Here is a 23,197-nt window from a genome sequence, read left to right as displayed (position 1 = left end):
AGGCTTGACTTAGTTTATTTACATTGACTTCAAATGTTTTGTCACCACGTGGTCCATTGACTTATGTGCATCATATTTTTACTAGTCTTTTAAATTATACGTTGTGCACAAAGTGCATCACGATATTGGACAAATCAGAGTGAATGTTGTTGATAGGTGATGGGGAGTGTTGGGATGGTTATATTTAAGAACTGTACTTTGCTTCACGTAGTGGGTATTAATCTAAGAGAAAATACACACTAAAGAGTTAAGAAAATATTTAATTAACATTTATATGAAAATAACATTTAAAGGTGCATTGCTTCACATAATGGATGTTAATGTGAAAAGAAATACATACCAAAGAGTTCAAGAAATAAATACTAATAGGAATTTTGAACTCCATAGACAATATCATTATCAAATTATGCAGGTAGGTTACAGACACTAAGATTTGTAACCATAACATTTATACTCTTTGCATGAACTCACGTATATAACCTAAGTTGATAAAATGACTTACACATGTCCCACACATTGTTTAAACAAGCTGCTGTTTATTGTGCCAGATCAGGTTCTAAGAATTCCAGTGCACTGTAAAAGCAGTTCTCTATTAGGAGCTACCTTAAATTTACTCTGAAATGTTTCAACTTCCTGATTTTCTTTATTAGTGCAATTGTACAATGTATTCCCATTTATTTAATACTTCAGCTGTACAGTTTTGTTGAATGGAAACCAACTGTTTATTGTGCCAGATCAGGTTCTAAGAATTCCAGTGCACTGTAAAAGCAGTTCTCTATTAGGAGCTACCTTAAATTTACTCTGAAATGTTTCAACTTCCTGATTTTCTTTATTAGTGCAATTGTACAATGTATTCCCATTTATTTAATACTTTAGCTGTACAGTTTTGTTGAATGGAAACCAATCTTAGCGAGTTTTTTTACCTTATTTTGTAGTGCCGCAAATGTGAGTTCCTATCCAGTATACTGATGTTTTCCTTTGTAAAATATAGTAGGTTTAGTATCTGTTGGTATGGGAACGGTAATATACTCAGTTTCTTAAACAATGTTTAAATATTTCTTTTTGCTGTTTGGACAGTATTGTTCTGGCTGCTTTCTTTTGGAGTTTAAACAACTGTTTTGTTCATACTATGGAGCAGTCAGTTTGATTTAAGCCACCAGTGTAGTTGGATTGTGCTTTTTTCCACTGCGGTCTGGGTGCTTTTTGTGTCAATAGGAAAACTGTTAGTTTTATTGGTAGATAAGTTTATGGGAAGATCATTTACGTAAAGCAGGAAAAATAAGTGACCTAGGATTGATGCTCGTGGAAATTCAAGTTATATTATTTGTATAGGTGAAAGTGCAGCACTGGCAATTCCTGAAAGCTTGATCTCATTTATTTGAACATACTGCTCTTCGAGGTAAATTTCAAACCAGTCATGGTCAGTTCCTCTTATTCCATAAGAATGAATTTTTTGCAGCAAGGTGATATGATTAACCATGTCAAAGGCCTATGTGAGATTAAGAAAAATACCTATGGTTGGTAGCTTTTTGTCAACAAGACTTAGAGTAAAATCTGGAAGTTTCTGTATTGCATCAACTGTAGTTTTCTTTTCCTGGAAACCAGAATATGTGAGTGACTAAATTTTCCTATTTCTCAGGAATGTATTTAGTTAATGGCCAAGGTGTATTCAGACATTTTGCTAAATACTGAGATTACTACAGCTGGCCTGTAGGTGTCAGCATCTCCTTTACTTCCTATTTTGTGTATGACTTGCAATTTTCAGTTTATTAGGAAATGTGCCATTCAAGAATGAGGAGTTCATAATTTGGAACAGAAGTTTACTTATAAGATTGCTGCACTTATGGAGAAAGCACAGATTTGTATCTGATCCCGAGGAAGACTTTTTCTTTATTTTGGTTTGAATTATTCAGGGGACAATTATTCCTGAAGTGATCTGTCAGATTTTCAGCAATTTATGTGATATAGGAGTTGAATTCATCAGTTATTTCTTTTTCTTTGGAAACTACTCTCTCATTTGCTTTCAAGTTAATGTTACTTGACAACGGTTTGTTTCTGTGAGTGTTTGTATTAAGAATTTTCCACATCTACATCTACAAACATATTCTGCAAGCCACTGTCTAGTCAGTGACAGAGGGCATCTTGTACCACTAGTAGTCATTTCCTTTCTTGTCCACTCGCAAGTACTGAAGGCAAAATGAGTGTCTATATGCCACCATATGGGTCCTAATTTGTGTTATCTTCACAGTCCTTAGGTGAAATATACAATGGCAGCTGTAGAATCATTCCCCAGTCAGATTCAACTGTCACATCTCTAAACTTTGTCAGTAGTGTTCCACGGAAAGAATTTCACCTCCTCTTCAGGGATTCCCATTTGAGAAAGAATTTCACCTCCTCTTCAGGGATTCCCATTTGAGTTCCAAAAGCATGTCTTGCGTGTTGTTTTTGTGTATATAGGTTGAAGCAGTAAGTGAAAATTTGTACAAAGGCCAGGAATCGAACCTGGGTCTCACTAAGCCAGCCTGGCATAGCGGTTCACACAACTACTCAGATTACCCTTGCACACTTCCCTCCTCGAACCGAATTCACACTGCCACCTCAACAACTTTAAATTCCCCCTTATAAACGAACAGAATTGCCGAGGCTTTCCATGTTCTGGAACAGCACCTCAGCATTTGAATGTAAATGGGGGATCTAGCATGAAACCCAGATGCAGGTACTTATATAAACGAAATGACACTATTTCAAAGACTTTACTGGTGCCATACATGCATGATTTTATGTATGTAGACTGCAGCGGTGACTAAAAATTTGTACCAAGGCAGGAATCCAACCCGGGTCTCCTGGTTACTACGCAGGTGCATCAGACACCAAGCCACCATGGCACAGTGGTTCACACAACTGCACGGATTACCCTGGCACCCCTTCCTCCTCAATTCAGAGTCTCACTGCTGCCCAGGCTACTTTAAATTTCCCCATGATAAACTGTAGAAGCAAAGCTTCCATTGCCTATCAAGCACTGACTAGCAAGTGAACCACTTTTTTACATAACACTGCTGCATTGACGGTTTGCTCATTGCCTACCAAGCATTGCCTTGCAAGTGACGCACCTTTTTACATACAGATGTTGTATCAATGGTTTGCTTGTGTCTGATTGTTACACAACCTTTCTATACCTTCTTCATGTAACACCTCTAAAGTAGCAATCATTGAGCCCTTTGACAGACTAACCATGTCCACATCAAAGTTATCCAGACTTACAGTATTACACGTGTTTGCTTCTGCACACAAACAATGCGTTTTGTGTAACTCTTCATTTTCCACCAGTGGCTCTACTGCATACACATTGAGGTCATCCAAGTCATGGGATAGTGAGATGGTGGTAACATGTACACAAGGTATAAAGGGCAGAGCATTTTTGGAGCTGTCATTTGTACTCAGGTGATTAATGTGAAAAGGTCTCTGATGTGGTTATTGCCACATGACGAGAATTAAAATTTGGAATGCGGAATGGCAGTTGGAGCTAGACGCACGGGACATTCCAGTTTGGACACCATTAGGGAATTCAATACTTTGCAATACACCGTATCAAGAATGTGCTGAGATACCAAATTTTAGGGATTACGCCCCATCACGGACTATGTAATGGCTGACAGTCTATACTTAATGACCGAGAGCAACAGCGTGTATGTAGAGTTGTCAGTGCTAACAGACAAGCAGTTCTGCGTGAAATAATAGCAGAAATCAATCTGCTACATATGATGAACGTATCTGTTAGGACTGTGTGCTGAAATGTGGCTTTTAGTGGGCTATGGAAGCAGACGACTTGACACGAGTGCCTTTGCTAACCAGCACGACATCACCTGCAGTGCCTCTTCTGGGCTTGTGACCATATCGGTTGAGCCCTAGACATGACGAAGCCACAGACCCAAGTTGTCAACAAGGCACACTGCAAGCTGGTGGTTACTCCATAATGGTGTGGATTGTGTCCTCTCCACACGGCATTACAATTAAGATGACACAAATATTAGAGTATCAGAGACTTAGCGTTACTATTATGATAGAATGAGTATCCACTACCACTCACATCATATTTTACTGCGGAGATTTTTCTGTCTATTTATTTGTAAAATTGCATACCAGTGATGCCAGTAGTAACAACTGTTTTATAGTTTAGGTAATGCGGTGCATTTTCATATATTACTGTAAATAGCTTGTATGATATGAAACAACTAACGTATTATTCCCCTTTATTCTAGTCTTAAATATGAAGATGAAAGTTGTCATAACAGTTAATAAGACTGTTTTATTCATTAAATAATAAAACAATATCATTGACTTCTCCTGCAACAAAGTTTCTCTTTTCTAGAAGCAAACGTGTTTGTTAGGCAAAATTCTAAATGATGAAAGTAATGTAACAACCACAGAAATTTTACTTACATATAATTCAGACACAATAATTTGCCAAACAGATAGCCTTAAAATCAAAGTTTCAGCTACTTTTATTGGCTAATTGGTTTCCTCATACAGTAGTTAATAACGAAGGTACTTATAATACCTTCATAACTTCATTGCATTAAAATATCACAATAGTGAGTGGTGACAGAGTTAATTGCTAAAACGTTTGTGGTGATTGCTTGACATTGCTGTGACCTCACTAGTCGATATGGTAAGACATCTTGTAGTTGCCCGCAATATCTCACTCAGGAACAAAGTTATATGAAAATGGTTTCCCCATCTTCTAGCAGAACTTGCATCCGATGACATGTAGTTTGGATGAAAAATGAAGTGCTGGTATGGAATAAACCATCTTTATGCAAAGTCGAACTCACTTCCAAAATTCTGTTAGCCATTCTTGTTAAAAGAATACCAGGTACCCTCCATTCTATAATGTTTGAACTCCCATGTATAAAACAGTTTTCAAACGTTTGAATACTTTGCAAATGAGCTAATGTGGTAAATGTTAGACGTTAAGTATATAAACAAGAAAAAGTTTAGAAGAGATTTGAAATAATGCCTACAGTACCTATTGGAAGTTGCTAAGTACTGTCATTAATAAACACCGGATGAATATAGTCTGTGTAATTCGTGCTCCGTTTGAAGCGAAAGTTACTTTTGCGTGCATCTCAATGTTTATGACATCCTATCTCCTGCACAGTGTATCGTTCAATGATAGAATTTTGCAGGCACATCCAGTGGTGTATGTGGATACTGTCTGCAAATGACTGAGTAGTAAAGAAGTAACAAATTAAAATGTCATGTCTGGTGCAGGAGTTCGGCTGCTTGAACAGCGAAGCTGTAGTAAGCGATAAGCTTTCCCCTTTCATCATTTTATGGGGGTGTCAGCCAGAAAAAAAATTCGTTAAAGTTTGAAAAAATGTGTAGAGATTGTTGGAGGTCGTGCTTTCTTTTTCAAATAGTGGATGAATACAGCTTAGGTATTTACGCACCATGAGTTATGCTGCCTTAACACATACGCACAGTTCCTAAGTGTGATACTTGTCGTAATGTGTGGTGTAAGATTACACCACTTAATGAGTAGTTACAATAGCATTTTAAATTTTTAATTTCTGTCAAGAATTGTAAAAAATATTGAAAACCAAATTTTTGTTGTCCTTGGAAGCTGTTAGTAAGGCAACCTGCAACTGTAAAAGCTGAACCATGAACTGGGTAGCCGTTTAATAATCAGCTGACCCTTGAAAGATTCAGTTTCACACAAAATAACTGAGTCTATACAATAAAGAGGGCCAGCACCTCAGTATGTAAACAAGAACTATTTTATTTTAAATTTTTGTGTTGCGGGTTCCAAGGCTGCTATCTACACAGCCTGTGCAGAAAGGCCGGATTCAAGTTGCCGTCCTCTGTCTCTCATGACACGTAACGGACAGCCAAATCGTGACACCCAAAATGACATGAAAGCGAAAGTCTGAGTTTCTACTGTCACGTTGTCCACTGGTGGGTGTAGCGGTCTATTATTGTAAGTATGTAATGTTGGCTGTCAGATGATGGCAATGACCCAACATCTATGTGGACGTGACTGAAATGGGCTGTGGTGACCGGAAAGTTCCCTATCGGTGCTTGCATGTGGCGGTATATCTTGCTGCATTGGCATTTAAGACAACACCTTGCCCATTCACGGCAGTCTTTCTGTATACCCGGCCAAAAGTAACAATTCGTCACGAGGTGTGTTGTTGATCAAATACCGGGATGGCACAAGTTATGTAACATATTGAGGAAATCTTTTCTGAAGGCAATTCATAGGAATGGCCACAGTTTCAATGCGGTCATGTCACAACACAGCTTGATGTCGCTCCCTGGAATTTTGATAAGCTGCAAATCTAATGCAGATGTTCCTGCCAATAACAGTCCTTGTAGTTGTTGATATGATTTTTGAGCAATGACAAATTTGGCATAATCAATCATGCTAGTAATGCTTCCAACCCGAGACAAACAATCGGCTACCACACTGTCAATGCCAGAGATGTGACAGAATTCCGTGCTGAATTAAGAGATGAACATTAACTGATTGTGTTATCTAGGTGAACAGTTTGTCTTGTTTTGACAAAAGGCATAAGCTAGTGGTTTGTGATCAGTGTAGATAACAAAGTCTCTAGCTTCCAGGCGAGGTTGGAAGTATCTGATGGGGTCAAACAACCAAAAGTTCTCTATTGTAGGTGCTTCACAGCTTTGGTGAGGGCGATAGTTTGCACAAGAAAAATGCGAGTGGTTGCCAAGTGTAACTACATCATTGTTGCAATGTTGTGCCAAAGGTGCAGTAGGCTCAGGATGTGCCAGTAGTGCAGCACCTGCAATGCTCTTTTTCGCCATTTCAAATGCCACACACGTTCGGTCAGTCCATGTTATAGGCAAGTTACCCTTGTTCTTTGGGCTGGTGAGCGCTGCAATTTATTCTTGTACCTCGGTACAGTGTGGCAAGTAACAGCGATAAAAATTTGACATACAGAGGAATCGGCGCAATTCCTTATCAGTATTTGGGCGTGAAATCTGTAAGATACCTTCCATCTCCTCTGGCAGTGGTAACAATCCTGCTGCTGTTATCCAATGGCCTAGGAAATCCACTTGGGGCTGCCCAAAGACACATTTGGCACTGTTCAGAATGATGCCACAGTGTTCCAACTGTTTAAACAATTTTGTTAATTGTTGGCAATGTTGCTCCGCAAATGGCGAAAAAAACAGAAATATCGTCCAGGTAAGCAAAAGCAAAAGTTTGGCCCTGCAGCACAGAATCACTGATGCGTTGCCATGTTTGAGCAGCGTTCCTGAGTCCAAAAGTCATAAATTTGCTCTCAAACAGGCCAAAAGGAGTGATGATTTTTGCCTTGGGAACGTCTCGTTTGGCTACAGGAATCTGTGTGTATGCTTTTGCATGGTCCAGGATGCTGAAAATAACTGCACCACTCAACGCATAGTTGTAGTCGGGTAACAACGGCACCGGGTATCTGTCTGGTTCAGAGGCATTCAGAGGTCTGTAGTCAGCACAAGGCTGCCATGTACGACCCTTTTTTGAGACCAAATATTGCAGTGAGGACCAGCTGTTGGAAGGCAGCATTACACCTTCACGAATTGTACTGTCAATCTCTGCTTTTGCAATTTTAAGACAATCTGGAGCCAAACTTCGTGGTCTGCAAGATGTAGGAGGACCGTTGGTCGTCTCTGTGTAGTGGACAGTGTCATGTCTTACCTTCTTAGGAGCTCCAGGGGATCATGTCCGAGTCATAAATCCATTCAGTAGCTCCACATACCCGCCGTCCACCACCCGTATTACTTTGGCAGTATGAATGGCTGCATTCCGGTGAGATCCAGATGCCATTAAGCCTGTTGTGTTGTCAACTAGGTGAGTACTTAATGTCTGGTAGGAGATTACAATGGGTGAGGAAGATCGCTCCGGTGATAGGTTCGGCTATGTTTGCAACAGTAAAATCCCATGTGCAAAGGCTCGTTGTAAACCCAAGTCTAGTTCCAAGTGCAGGGTGCTATAAGTTATGGCCGAGTTGTTTGCAGCAGTCAGACAGAATAACGTAGGTGATCGCTTCCTGTGCAACGTAGTCCGTGGGTAAATGGAAAAATCGGACCCAGTATCTGTTAAATTTTTCCACCTGGACTGCCAGTCACTAAGAACAAGTGCAGAGAAACTGATCAGCAATTGGAGGAGGCACCTACTTCTGACCGACATTGCCATTTGGGTAATTGCAAGGGGTTGTGCATCTGAGCACTTGCTCCCTGAATTTCCGGTGATAGCAGCAGATACCGTGCTGCTACTATTCAGTTGCAGAATATGTGTGCGCGAAACAGTTGGCATCACGCTAGTGCACTGTGCATTAATTGTGCTGACAGAAGCCGTGTCATCACGTCCTGTGTTTTATTGACCAGTTCTGCTACAGCATCCAACAGTGTGTTAGACTGTGACGCTGTAATTACTTTGACAGGGCAGTGGCAAACAACTGCTCCTTATTGTGTGCAGTAAGCTATCTGGAACGGTTCCCATGTCTACCTTGCTTCTTGAGTGCCGCAAGTACTGCGAAGACTTTCTGTCTCCAGTATCTCCCTGTGTGAGAACTAGATGTATTTGCTCTTCTTGTGATGCTGACACTTGCCGGATCAATTCTGCTTTAAGCTGGTCAATGGAGTTAGCCTCTGGTGGCGAGGTAATTATATCTTGCACGTCTGCAGCATACTGGTGATCTGATTGGCTTACTACCAGCGTAAAATTGGTAGCATCTGCCGAAATTCCAGAACAGAAAAAACTGGCCTCCTCCAGCACTAGTTTGTGTCGTCATTTTGTAAGTTTCTTCTGTAAATGTTTGTTAATCCAATGGTACTTCACAGGTATATCACAGTGGGGTCCCAATTTATCAGCACAAGCTGGGCTGACTGTCGTTTGACTGTTAGAACCTGCGTGTACTTCATTGATGGAATCACAGTACACAAAAACTCCTTTGAGCAATATTAATGTTAGATTTATTGATCACAACCACAGGAGGCGGCAAAGAAGAGACAGCTTGTTCACTCTTTCTGAACATACAGTTGAAAATAACTTAACATGTAGGAACGAAAACTTCAGCATTATCTCATAACTACACACGAACTAAACTGCTAGTGTGAAGATACAAAAGCAGGTCACACATATATAAACACAGAACCTCCAGTGGCTGGCTTGCAAAATGTTTGATGGCATGATTGTATCGCCTCTGGTGGCTGATGCACAAAATGTTCGACGGTGCGGTTTCCAAACACACGCAGGTGACACATACATTACAACACTATGTAACTGGATGATGTCACCACAGTAGTATGAATTTATCCATTTCGATGAACTAGGATAGCTTACGTTTGACACTGTCAAGTTTTTGGCGCTCTAGATTAATGCAGAAACAGAAGTGCAAATTCAAATAATGAAGATCCCTGTTATACAGCATTTATTGTGATGACCAGTTTCAACAAACTATGTTGCCATCATCAGATCTTCTGCAGTACATTGGACTGAATCTTAACCAACTGCATCTTATATCCTATCATATCATGGAACTATATGTCATTAACATGAGAGCAATAATGTATCAGCAAGTCAAAAATGAAATAGCTATTACATAAAAAAACATTGCACGCCTTCAATGACTGCCGTAGCAGAATATTGTCAAGTGATCTTTCACAGAACCCAAAGAAATTCTGGTTGTATGTAAAGGCAAATACATAACTCCATTTTCAAATGTTCCTTTACAAAGAAAAAACCCAGGAGAATTTCCCCAGTTTAATGCCTGAACCACTGTAAAGGTGAATGAAATAAGTATTATTGTCAGTGGTGTTGAGAAACAGCTGAAATCATTAAAGTTGAATAAAGCTCCAGAGCCTGCTAGAATTCCCATCAGATTCTATACTGAATTTGCAGCTAAGTTAGCCCCTCTTCTAACTATAATCTATTGTAGATCCCTCAGACAAAAAAAAAAAAAAAAAAAAAAAAAAAAAAAAAAAAAAAAATATATATATATATATATATATATATATATATATATATATATATATATATATATATATATATATATATAAATTAATTAATTAATTAATTAAAAAAAATAAAAAAAATGCACAAGTCACACCAGTCTAAAAGAAGGGTAGTAGAAGTGATTCACAGAACTACTGTACAACATCCTTGACATCAGTTTGTTGTAGAATCTTTGAACATATTCTGAGCTCAAACATAATAAGGTATCTTGAACAGAATGACCTCCTCAATGCCAAACATCATGGATTTTGAAAACATCAGTCATGTGAAACCCAACTTGCACTTTCCTCACATAATGTACTAAAAGCTTTGGATCAAGGCACTCAGGTAGGTGCTGTATTTCTAGATTTCTGACAATAATTTGACTCAGTACCACATCTATGCTTATTGCCCAAAGAATATCATGTGGGCCATCAAGTGACGTTTGTGACTAGATTTAGGACTTTTTGGTAGGGAGGACACAGCATGTTATCTTGGATAGAGAGTCATCATCAGATATAGAAGTAACTTCAGGTGTGCCCCAGCCAAGCGTGTTGGGACCCTTGCTGATCATGTTGTATATTAATGACCTTGCAGCATTAATTTTCAGTCAGATCTTGATAAGATTTCAAAGTGGTGCAAAGATTGGTAACTTGTTATAAATGTTCAGAAAAGTAAAATTGTACACTTCACAAAATGTAGTATCCTATTGCTATAATATCAATGAGCCACTGTTGGAATTGACCAACTCATACAAATACCAGGCTGTAACACTGTAGGGCTATGAAATGGAATGATCATATGGGTTTAGTCCCAGGTAAACCATGTGGTAGACTTGTTTATTGGTAGAATACTGGGGACAATCAGTCTACAAAGGCGATTGCTTACAAATCACTTGTGCAACCAGTTGTAGAATATTGTTCAAATGTGTGGGGCCAGTACCAGATAGGACTAACAGGGGATACTAAACATACACAGAGAAGGGCAGCAGAAATGGTCACAGGTTTGTTTAATCCATGGGAGTGTGTCACTGAGATACTGAAGGAATTGAACTGGATGACTCTTTGAAGATAGATGTAAACTAACCCAACAAAGTCTATTTAAAGTTTCAAGAACTGGCTTTAAATGATTACTCTGAGAATATACTACAACCCGATACATATCGCTTACACAAGGAACATGAAGATAAGATTAGAATAACTACTGCATGCACAGAGGCATTCAAACAATCATATTTCCATCATTCTGTACATGAATGGAACAGGAAGAAACCCTAATAACTGGTACAATGGGATGTACTCTCTGCCATTCACCTCACAGTGGTTTGCAGAGTATAGATGTACATGTAGATCATACAAGCTCATGTTCGTACATCAGCAGAATGAAGACAATATGCAATATGTATATTTTATGCTTCCTTGCTGATGTACTACTGTTCTTGTGTTCATGAAATATTATTCTATGATATGATGTGGTATACAGTGCACTTGGTCAAGATTCAGTGAAATGTTCTGTAGAAGATCTGACGATGGTAACGCAATTTGCTGAAAAATCACAATAAATGCTGCACAATAGCGATCTTGGCTGTTTGAAGCTGTATTTCTGTTTCTGAATAAGGATGAACTGAGTATATATACACTGTCTACGATTCATTTCTTGGAATTATGTGGGCTAATTATATGTGTTTGATGGTTGATTGTATTCATTGTCATGAGTGCAGTCAACATATGCGCCTGGCTAGCGTTTCAGCATTTCATACCCACGATTTATACATTTGGAGGTGCTGCAAATATAAATTAAGCTGTTCGATTCAAAGAGGAAACTCATTTGAGTACCTAGTTAAAGCTGACCTTGAGAGATATCATGAAAATCAAATATGTTTTGGTGTTTGAGGTATCCCGTACGGTTGTGTGTTCACGAATATCATATGAATGAACATACCATTCTTGATTGGCACTCATCTTGTCAGGAAGTCTGTGGATAATATTTGAAATGTAGAGGGTCTTTGGGGAGTTGGGTGCTATGGTTGAAAATGGTGAATCCAATTGTGTACAAACAATAGAAAGGGGGGGGGGGGGTACTGCAGTGGGGTTATGGGTTTGGGGGGGGGGGCTGTAATTTCAGATACAAAGTTTTCTGATGTAGTTGTCAAACTGATTCACAATCAAACAAGGGTGTTGGTTAAATTAATTGAGGAGCATGTGTTCAACAATGCTACAATGATGTTGGACAGGTTTTCATCATACAGGGATTTGGGAAAGAGAGGCTTTCAGCAACTTCTTGTCAGTTGTAACATTGAAATCGGAAGTCTGACTACTGGGACTTGTATGAATAGTATAGAGGGCTATTTGGGCCAGGCATAAAATATCATCTTATATTTCTCTTCACATGTATCAAAAATTGTGAGTAACTTGTACATATGTGTGTAAACTTGACACAATATGTCTAGTCGTGACTGGTGAACAATGCAGATCTAGTAATAAAGTGAAGTAACAATCTGTTGTAAGGAGAGGGAAACATCACATTTCAACTTCACAGAAACATTTGGATGTATATTCTTGGGGACGGAGTGTACCGTTTTCATAAATGTTTGTCCACGAAAATTTGTTGGCTACATTCATGTTGGGTAGGGGATAAACGCTAATTACAGAAAACGGTGGGTGTTGGTGGGGATTGTTAAGATATTGATTGGGGTTTTTGGGGTGTTTCATCTCTCGTCCTTCTTTTATGTTAGGTAATGTTTCACCTGTGGTTTTTTTTTTAAATTCTTCTTTCATTTTGTTTATGTGTGTTACTGTGTGTATGTCTTTGTATGTATATATATTTAAACAATGGAAAATCCAGGATGGAATGTAACAATACCAGAGAAGGGAAGTTGCTACTCACCATATAGCGGAGATGCTGAAAAAAAATCTCTCTCTCTCTCTCTCTCTCTCTTCTCTCCTTTCCGCTACTTCCCCCCTCCCCCCTCCGCAACTTCTCTCCTGCCCTCTGTCTAAACTTCAACACTTAACTGTCCACCACTCCCACCATACTATCCCTCCCCCTCCCTGCCCCAGCCTCCTCCTTACCCCCACCCGGTCGCCACTCCCATCATGCACTAGTGCTGCTGTTCGCAGTGTGGTCTCAGCTCTCTGAGACTGCAGACGTGTGTGCAAGTTGTGTTTATGTGAGTGCATGTGTGTATGTGTATGTGTGTCTACTGCTGACAAAGACCTTAATGGCCGAAAGCTTTAATTGTGTGAATATTTTTATAGTGCCTATCGTGACTCAGCATCTCCGCTACATGGTGAGTAGCAACTTTCCTTCTCTGGTATTGTTATGTATATATTTATGTATTTTTATATCATGATGATGTGTTTCTTTTATGTATGTGCATATGTAATTTTTGTTGGCATCTCTTAAGGCCAGCTTTGATTTTCTCCAGAGGAGTTGTGTATGGTTGGTTTACTGTCTTTTTTTTACACTAATTTTGGGTTATTTCATTTATTTCATTATCATTTTGAACTGTTCTCTGTAATGTTTGGGTTCGTTTGTATTAACTGTTTATGTAAGACCAGTATTTTGTGAATGCTGTTGTCAGGGGTGCTGTTTCCTCTGCAGTTGATTCATATCTCATACTATGTACATCAACTAAAGAATAGGATGCAAGTACTAGCAAAAGCAAAGAAAGTGATAAACACAACATTAACACTAGCACTAGTATCCTATTCTTCAGCTGACCTATATAGGTCAACTGAAGAATAGGATACTAGGACTTTCTACTATGAAAGTACTTATAGCTGTTCATGATCTGCTTTCTCTGTACTAAATTCCTTTGTGCTTCATCATTCATATATCCTTTTAAATCTTTGCATTGCATCATCTGTGATTACTTCTGACATCATTGGTCAAAGCATCCCTTCTTCAGTATTCCCATTATATTCCAGTCATCAGACAGGTACTAACTCCATATAATTATTAGTTTATGATGCAGACATTTTTAAGGCAGTTTTGTTTGTGCCATAAGATGGCCAACAACAGTAATAGAATGCATTGGAACATTTATCAAGTTTAACCCCTCGTTATTTTGACACAGTTTTAAACTGAGAGTCGATTTCAGTGCATATATAAAGATTTTGCTTTATACGAGGGTGAGTCAAATGAAAACCTTAAATATTTTTAAATATTATTTATTGTGCAGAAATGGTACAAAGCTGGTACTTTTCAACATAATCTCCCCCATGCTCAGTGCAAGTCCTTCAGTGTTTACAAAGTGCATAAATCATAAATTCCTTTAGAAAAAAAATTCTTTTGGTAGTCCTCGCAACCACTCATGCACCGCGGAACTTCTTTCCTCCCATTGCGTCTTTGAGTGGTTCAAACATTTGGAAATCACTTGGGGCAATGTCTGGTGGTATGGTGGATGAGGAAGACACTCAAAATGCAGGTCTGTGATTGTTGCAATTGTTGTATGGGCAGTGTGGGGCCTTGCATTGTCATGTTGCAAAAGGGCACCTGCTGACAGCAATCCACGTTGCTTTGACTTGACTGCAGGCCACAGATGATTTTTTAGATCTGTGTATGATGCACTGGTGACAGTAGTCCCTCTAGGCATGTAATGCTCCAAAATGATGCATTTTCGTCACAAAAGAGAGTCAGCATAACCTTCCCTGCTGATGGTTCTGTTCGCATAACCTTCTCTGCTGATGGTTCTGTTCGAAACTTCTTTGGTTTTGGTGATGAGGAATGGCGCCATTCCTTGCTCGTTTCCGGTTGATGGAACTGAACCTAGGTTTCGTCCCTAGTAACAATTCTTGCAAGAAAGCCATCACCTTCTCGTTCAAAGTGCCGAAGAAGTTCTTTACAAGCATCAACACGTCGTTTTCTCATTTCAGGAGTCAGATGCTGTGGCACCCATCTTGCAGACACTTCGTGAAACTGGAGCACATCATGCACAATGTGGTGTGCTGACCCATGACTAATCTGTAAACAGGCTGCAATGTCATTCAGTGTCACTCGGCAGTTTTCCTTCACTATGGCTTCAAGTGCTGCAATGTTCTGTGGAGTCACAACTTGTTGTGCCTGACCTGGAATAGGAGCATCTTCCACTGAAGTCACACCGTTTGCGAACTTCCTACTCCATTCATAGACTTGCTGCTGTGACAAACATGCATCACCGTACTGAACTTTCATTCGGTTCTTCCCTGGTGCAAGTCGCAAGTGGGGCGGCCATCTTTGTACTGATACTGCGACGGTATGTGTGCATCTGCACTATGCTGCCACCTACATGCCATTCTGCATGCTGTTTGTAGCACGCTTACCAACTTACAAGATAATGGTGCGAAATTTCGATTTGTTATTACCAATTTAAGGTTTTAATTTGACTCACCCTCATATTAATGGCATTTTCTCTGAAGAAGTAGCTTTGATTCTACTTTGAAGTCACAAAAACCCTAATCCATGATTATTAGCATACTGTTTGTTTTTGTTAACCACAAACTGGAAAACACTTGAGGCTGACCCAAAATGCATTGACTAAGTTAGTGGAGAGCATATACCTCAAACTAACACTGTTGATGTGAAATTTTGTTCAAACATTATCACAAAATTGCTGTCTCAGGACAGTTTTATTTTGTTTATGTTGTAGTAAAGGTTTTGCACCTACTTGGCATCACTGTTTTACCAAATAGGTTCGCCTGGAGTACACTAAATATATTACTCTAGTCTATGTTCTAAGCAAGAGTATCTCTGTAGACAGTATTTTGCCAATGTATGCCCTCCAATTTCATGTGCGATCTTATACACGTCCAAACATATTGGTGCGTTTCTCTTCCACATATTGAAAGTAAAATTATACATACTATTTAGTTTTGTTAAAGATATAATTTCTTTATAGCCTTATTACGTTAAAACTGGTCTGTTTTTGTGGTCCTTGCTGAGGCGCAGTAAGCTTTATACCTTGCAGCAGTTATGCATTGTATCAACTGTTTCAGTTCAGGTCATTTGCTGTAACCCAGGAATCACCCTGACAGAATGATATAAAGTACAGAATGTCAAGCATAGTTAGTAATATTTGTTTTGTGGTATTTTCACAGTTTGACTAACTATTAAAATGTTACAGTTAAAATTGTGAAACATATAACTTTACTCAGGATTTTGTATGATGTTAGAGCTTCCATCCATACTGAAGAAGTCACCTTATCACTTGACAGGACCTCTACATCATGCGGGATTTTGGCACATATGATAATCAGCACCCGACAATGGTGTGTGTTGGCTCTGATCACACATACTGAAATTAACTGCTGCTCTGCTCTTGATTCACATCATGGTTTGTAGGCAACTGGAGAAACTTGCCATGTGAAAAATGAGTTATGCATTAGGTTTTTATGGTGCTGTGAAAATTGGAGTATTTTTAATAAAGAAAGAAAACGATTTGTGTACCTTGTTTCTGTTCATACCTTTATCCTAGTACATTAAGCTAACAAGCTTTAACTGATTAACTGATACATCCAGTTGATTATTTCAGTAATAATTAGACTACACACATTTTGTGAATTTTTATGGCTTTGCTACTGAAGTATCAGTATCCATTTAAGTCCTATATAAAAGGTAACTTAACACTAAAGTACATATTGTTAGTCTTCTGTAGATACGTATACTGTGCTGGAATCTTTGCAATGGCATTTTTGCTTGTGTATCAGTTCTGGCAAAAAAGGCACTTAGCAAAAAATAGCAAAATGTTGAACTGGAATCATTTTACACATTACAATATTCCCGGAGTCTTTCCTTGCTTAATTCTCCAGATTTAGCTAGGTTTGTGAGGACCCTGAGTATAAGATGTATGCATTTGTAACACCACCGACAGACTAAAGCACTGCGAAAGAGTGCCAATTTTGCTATGGGGAATTGTCCTGTACATCTTGCTTCCTTAATCAGTTATTTTGGAACATTACAAACAATATTTCAGACTCAAAAATCTGTTAGAAGTAACAAGAAATATCAGATAGGAAAACTTAAATATCAGGAGCACAAAATGATTAAAATTTAATTTCTATCAATTTTTTTTAGTGTAAGTGTTATAGCGAGAACAAACACGATTTACGGAACATAGTACTCTATAGAGCCAACATAAGATACAGAGAAGTACAGGTTGAGTGTAGCACTGAACACATTGTATGGGCAACAGTGCTGCAAGTTACAGAGAAGACCGAGCACTCGCTTGTGATTGCTTAAATAATACTGTTTCTTTTGCAGCTCACCAGGGGGCCAAGCCAGGTGGCCTCGATAAGTGAGCCTGTGAACTGTATGGATGCAATCTCTGAAATCGCACCCGTCATGAGTGAAGTTATATCAATAAGAAAGCTTGAGAGTTGCAAAATCCACAAATTAAGAAGTACAAGGCAGATGCAGCCTCATTTCCTTTGGCCACAGCACAAAATAGAATCAGCATTTTCTTGAACATGCTGGAGCCACATCATAAATAGCTGTACATACATCCAGCATTATCTGAAATATACTGCAAATAGGAACAGACAACTAAAACTAATAAAGATCAAGAAATATATTTCAGAAGCAACCCTGATAATTATTGACACACAACACATTTGGATGTCACACTTAGCAAGCATTAGCTGAAGTTATAAGTAATTTACTCATAAACTTGTTGCATTTTATTATAAAGCACACTTCTATAAAAACAGTTATGAAAAATGTGCAACATCTGAATGACATCTGCAACAAATTGTTTCACTTGGGTACATAAACTTTGGAGTTATTTTCATTGTGAGAGACATGGCTGCAATATCCTTTGGTTCCAAACATCTTTAAGAGGTAGTATGGCTTACATTTCAATAGGTTAGCCTCAGTGATTCTTAAATTGCCTGTAGACACTCGTAAAGTAATAAAATGTATACCTGGAGTAAAGATATGTCAGAAAATCAGATGGAGGAGAAAAAAAAATTGTCAGTGCATAGGAATATAAACTTCAGAATTTTCAAATGTTATTGTCATTGTCTTCTTCTCCTTCAGTCCAAATAGTAGTTTGATGCAGCTATCCATGCTAGTCTATCCTGGCAAGCGTCATCATCTCTTTATAGCAACTGCAAATTACATCCATTTGAACCTGCTTATTATCATCATCAAACCTTGGTGTGCCTCTACAAGTTTTACCCCCTCCCTCCCCTCCATGTTTCCCACCATTACCAAGCTAACGATCGCTGATTCTTTAAGATGTGTCTTATCTATAAACCCAATCTTTTAGTCAAGTTGTGCTATAAAATTCTTTACTCTGCAATTCGTGGTATCACCTGAGTTACCTGATCTATTCATATAATCTTCAACATTATTCTGTAACACTACATCTCAAAAGCTATTATCTAACACATTCCATAAACTGGACCTTTTAAATTGTATAACCACTTATTTTATCTGCCTAAATGAACAATGGCATAACAAGATTGATAAGGTAAAGGTTAGGCTGAAAAGTGGCAATTTGGTTGCATATTGGCACAGGCAACAAATATGAAAGCAACACATGTTGAATCACAGACAGGTGCAACAAAAAGATTGCTAATCAGGTGAGCTACGACACACACACACACACACACACACACACACACACACACACACACACACACACACGACTTATGTCTCTGGCCATGGCATCTGACTCAGTCAGTCACATGATTCTGATAAAAAAAATCCCTCTTTGATTAGCTCATACCTGAGTGATAAAAAAGAAATACTACTGTTCAACAACAGAACAAATATTTTGGATAGCATATGGACTGTGCAGAAAAGTCTTGTTTTAGACCCTTACTCCTCACAATCTATGTAAAAAGTCTTATGTTTGTGCAAATGCTTACTATATGCAGATGCCACCACATTTGTTACAGTTGAAAAAACTTGGCAGCATGATTCATATTGACTCAAAGTTAACTTGGAAAAACTATGTGAAATATCTGTGTACAAAGTGATCAGAGTCCCGTTATAGGACAATTCCTCTCAATCAAAAATGGGAATTCTTAATTAGCAGAAAAAGGCAGTCAGATGAATTTGTTCAGTCAACACTTATAGGGCATCAACATGTTAAAAGAGTACTGTAAACAATATTTCAAAAATCTGAAAATAGCAACGGTTATGTCCTCCATTTTAAACTGTTTGGCACATACACAGATGAAAACCAGCAGAACCACAGACTTTGACAGTTTATCCCTCAATACGATACACAAAAACAGCAGCTTAACATTACAGCTGCCATTCATTTATGCTGTATGTGTGTATATATATAATGTATTGTTTTTCATCCACGGATCATCTCACAATGATACTGGATTTGTCATCATAATACAAAGACAGTAAAACAACTCTAATATGCACAATGTATCATTGATTAGTTTTTGTGAATGGTATCATTATCAGTTTCAAAAAGGCACAACATATTCAGTTCTGCACATCTAGTGGTACTACACCAATGATAAATGTAACACATGTAGACACTAGAAATTTCAAACTTTTTAGGTATCCATATGACAATAACCGAAAGAGAAAAAACTCATTTTGAAACTCCTAACATAACTTAGTTCAGCCACAAACGCTCTTTGAATCAATGCAAATCTTGGAGAGAAATAAATCAGTAAATTGACATATTTTCATTCAGTAATGTCACATGAAATAGTGTTCTGGGGTAACACATATTGAAAAAAGGTCTTCACTGCTCAAAAACGTGTTACACGAAGAATATTTTGTTCACCCCCACGATCAACTTGTAAACCTCTGTTTAAGGAATTGGGTATCTTGATTAATATTTCACATTATATTTATCGCTCTGTTAAGTTTTTTGTAAATAATCCACTGCACTTCAAAAGGAATGTAATGATGTACATATTGACAATACAAGAAGATGAAATAACATTAGTCAAGATGCCCAACTCCTTAAATAGAGATTTACCAGATGATTGTGGGGGAGCACCACATATTACTCTTATAACACATTTGTGAACAGTGAAGACTTTCTTTTTTTAATTTGTGTGATCCCAGAACACTATTTCATATGACATTATTGAATGAAACTACAAAAAATAATCAACTTACTGATTTGCTTCTCTCCAAGATTTGCAGCTATCTGAATGGCATTTGTGGCTTAACTAAGTTATGTTGGGAGTTCCAAAATGTGTTTTTCAGTTTAAATTATCATCAATATGGACACCTAAAAAGCTTGAAGTTTCCACTGTCAACGTGAGTTACACTTATCATTGGTGTAGTACCATTAGATGTGCAGAACTGAATATATTGTCTTTTTGAGATTGATAGCGAAATCATTCGCAAAAAAACCACTCGACAATACATTGTGCATGTTAGTGTTGTTTTATTTTCTTTGTATTATGATGACAAATCCTGTATTATTATGAGATGACTCCTGGCTGAAAAAAATAAGTAAATTGCTATCAAAATATAACTTGTTCATCAAACAATACTTTGTGTGTGCACACACATACAGCATAAATGAAGTGACATTATGTAATGAAATCCGAATTGATTTCACATTTGTTGTCTATGCTAAATCGCCAATTTTCAACCTAACTTTGACCTCAGGCAATGCTGTAGGTTGGTCTTATCAATCTTGTTATGCCAGTGTTCATTTACATGGATAAAATAAGTGGTTGCACAATATTAGTATTCAGTATCACTTAGGCGACACATTTTAAATTCTTCTATTGATTAAAATGCCTTTTGTCCAAGGCAGTTTCACGTAGTATTTCCAAATACACTGTGTAGCACACCTTATGCCTGTGCTGGCGATTTGTTATATAGGGTGTCCCATTTATCTTGACCACCCTAAATAACTGTTTGTCCAGATGCAAATTACAAAATTTTTCAAGCAAATGTTCTTTAGCCGTCAGGGGGAAAATCAATCAGCATGATTGCCTTCATCGTAGCTTTGTTTTTTACAAAGATATGAACAGCGGTATGACTTTTTAAAATGACATCCTGTATTATTTATTCAGTAATTCATTTCCTGTCCTAAAGGTTGGTTGGTTGGTTTGGGGAAGGAGACCAGACAGCGAGGTCATCGGTCTCATCTCCTGTCCTAAAGACCCATTCAAAATTGTATCACAGTGTACCATTCACTGAAACACAATGTTATTAATTACATAACACAACACTGACATGGACACTCCCAGCACTTAGTGCAGGTACTTGGGGTAATGAACACATCCACATGCTGACATTGAAAGAGGACAAATGTAAACATAAGTAGAATGCACACCTGTCATTCCGTCAACCGTCATCAGTTGAAAAGTTGTGTGAGTAGAAGGTACAACAATGAAGAGAAGTTTAGAAATGCTACTCATCTATGGGGAATGTAAGTTAGCAGAACAGTTATTGCAAAAATACTGTTTTCTTACGTACAGGTACATTTAGTACAGTAGTTTAGTCCTTTTAAGTAATGTTGTGTAGAGTAGGCATACAGTAAAAGCTGTCCTTCCTACGAACTGCATCGACATAAAATTTCTTTTATTGTTATTACTGAAGGTGGGCGAAATATGATGCAGGCAACGGAACTGTACAGAGAGCAATATCCCGAAAATAAGTCACCTTCCCGATGGATGTTTTCTTGTCTTGTTGCGACACTTCAGGAAATGGGAAGATTCAACCCACGACAACGCAATCATCGTAGCACTCACACAGATAAAGCTGCTGAAGTTACTGTTCTCACTTCCTTTGCTATGAATCCACATGTAAGCACATGACAGCTTGAACATGAGATTCGCATTCCTAAAACCAGTGTACATTGTATTCTTACAAGTCACCGGTTCCATCCTTACCATGTACACATACATCAAGAATTGCACGGGAATGATTTCCAAAACCGTGTACAGTTCTGTCAGTGAGCACAGTAGCAAATCCTCACCAACCTGAACTACTTCTCCAATGTCCTATTTACCAATGAATGTTCCTTCTCAAACAGAGGACAGGTAAATACAAGGAACATGCATTATTGGTCCAGCGACAAACCATGATGGCTTAGACAGGTGGAACATCAGCGTCAATGGAGAGTTAATGTCTGGTGTGGAATGCTTGGTACTATAATTATTGGCCCTTACTTCATCAGTGGTAGTCTAAACCGCTCAGCTTATGCCAACTTCCTCAGACGAATTCTTCCTCCTCTTCTGGATGAAGTGCGACTAAGAACCAAATGCTTATGTGGTATCAACACGATGGATCTCCAGCACATAATGCCTTGCATGCATATCGTGTTCTGAACCGGAGGTATTCTGCCAGCTGTATTGCACGAGGAGGAACAGTTACTTGGCATGCTAGGTCTCCTGATTTAAATCCTCTGGACTTTTTTCTTTGAGGATGCATTAAAGATGTTGTCTATCGCGATATTCCAACAACTCCAGAGGACATGCAGGAACGTATTGTGTTTGCTTGTAATTCTCTTCAGCAGGCAACACTGGAAGCAGTAAATAATTCTTTCATTCAACGAGTGCACCAGTGTATGAGTGCCCAGGGTCACCGCTTTGAGCACCTTTGAATGTTCTGCTCCTGGGCAACGATACAGAGAGTCAAAGTCAATTTTGTGTTATGTTTTTACTTAGTTTTCATTTGTTTTCTGACAACTCCAGCAAGTGGACGAGTTTGTGATTCTGGGCTCAAAGTCAATGTTGTGTTATGTAATAAATAACGTTGTGTTTCAGTGAATGGTACACTGTGATAAATTTATGAGTAGGTCTTTAGGACAGGAAATGAATTAATGAATAAAAAATACAGGGTGTCACTTAAAAAAGTCATACTGCTGTTCATATCTTTGTAAAAAAACAAAGCTACAACAAAGGCAATCATGCCGACTGATATCCCGCTGATGGCTAAAGAACATTTGCTTGAATCAGTTTGTAACCTGCATCTAGAAAAACAGTTATTTAGGATGGTCAAGATAAATGACACACCCTGTACACTGGTAATTGTAAACCCAAATGTTTGTAACTGGCTTGGGGTTTTTTAAGTCTGCCAACTGTGTTGTTAGCCGGCTGTTTTTGGTGTATCATGTTGAGGGACAGACTGTAAATGTCTGGAGTCCCGTTGACTTTCATTTGTGTATATGGCCAACAGTTTGAATGAAGAGGGACGTAACTGTTGGTTTTTGTATGTTCATACTTTTAGCAGGAGGTCTCTGGGATGACGGCCATTTACTATCGCCATATGATG

The sequence above is a fragment of the Schistocerca nitens genome, chromosome 2, assembly GCF_023898315.1.
Source record: "Schistocerca nitens isolate TAMUIC-IGC-003100 chromosome 2, iqSchNite1.1, whole genome shotgun sequence".
Taxonomy (NCBI): domain Eukaryota; kingdom Metazoa; phylum Arthropoda; class Insecta; order Orthoptera; family Acrididae; genus Schistocerca; species Schistocerca nitens.
This window is presented reverse-complemented; position numbering follows the sequence as displayed.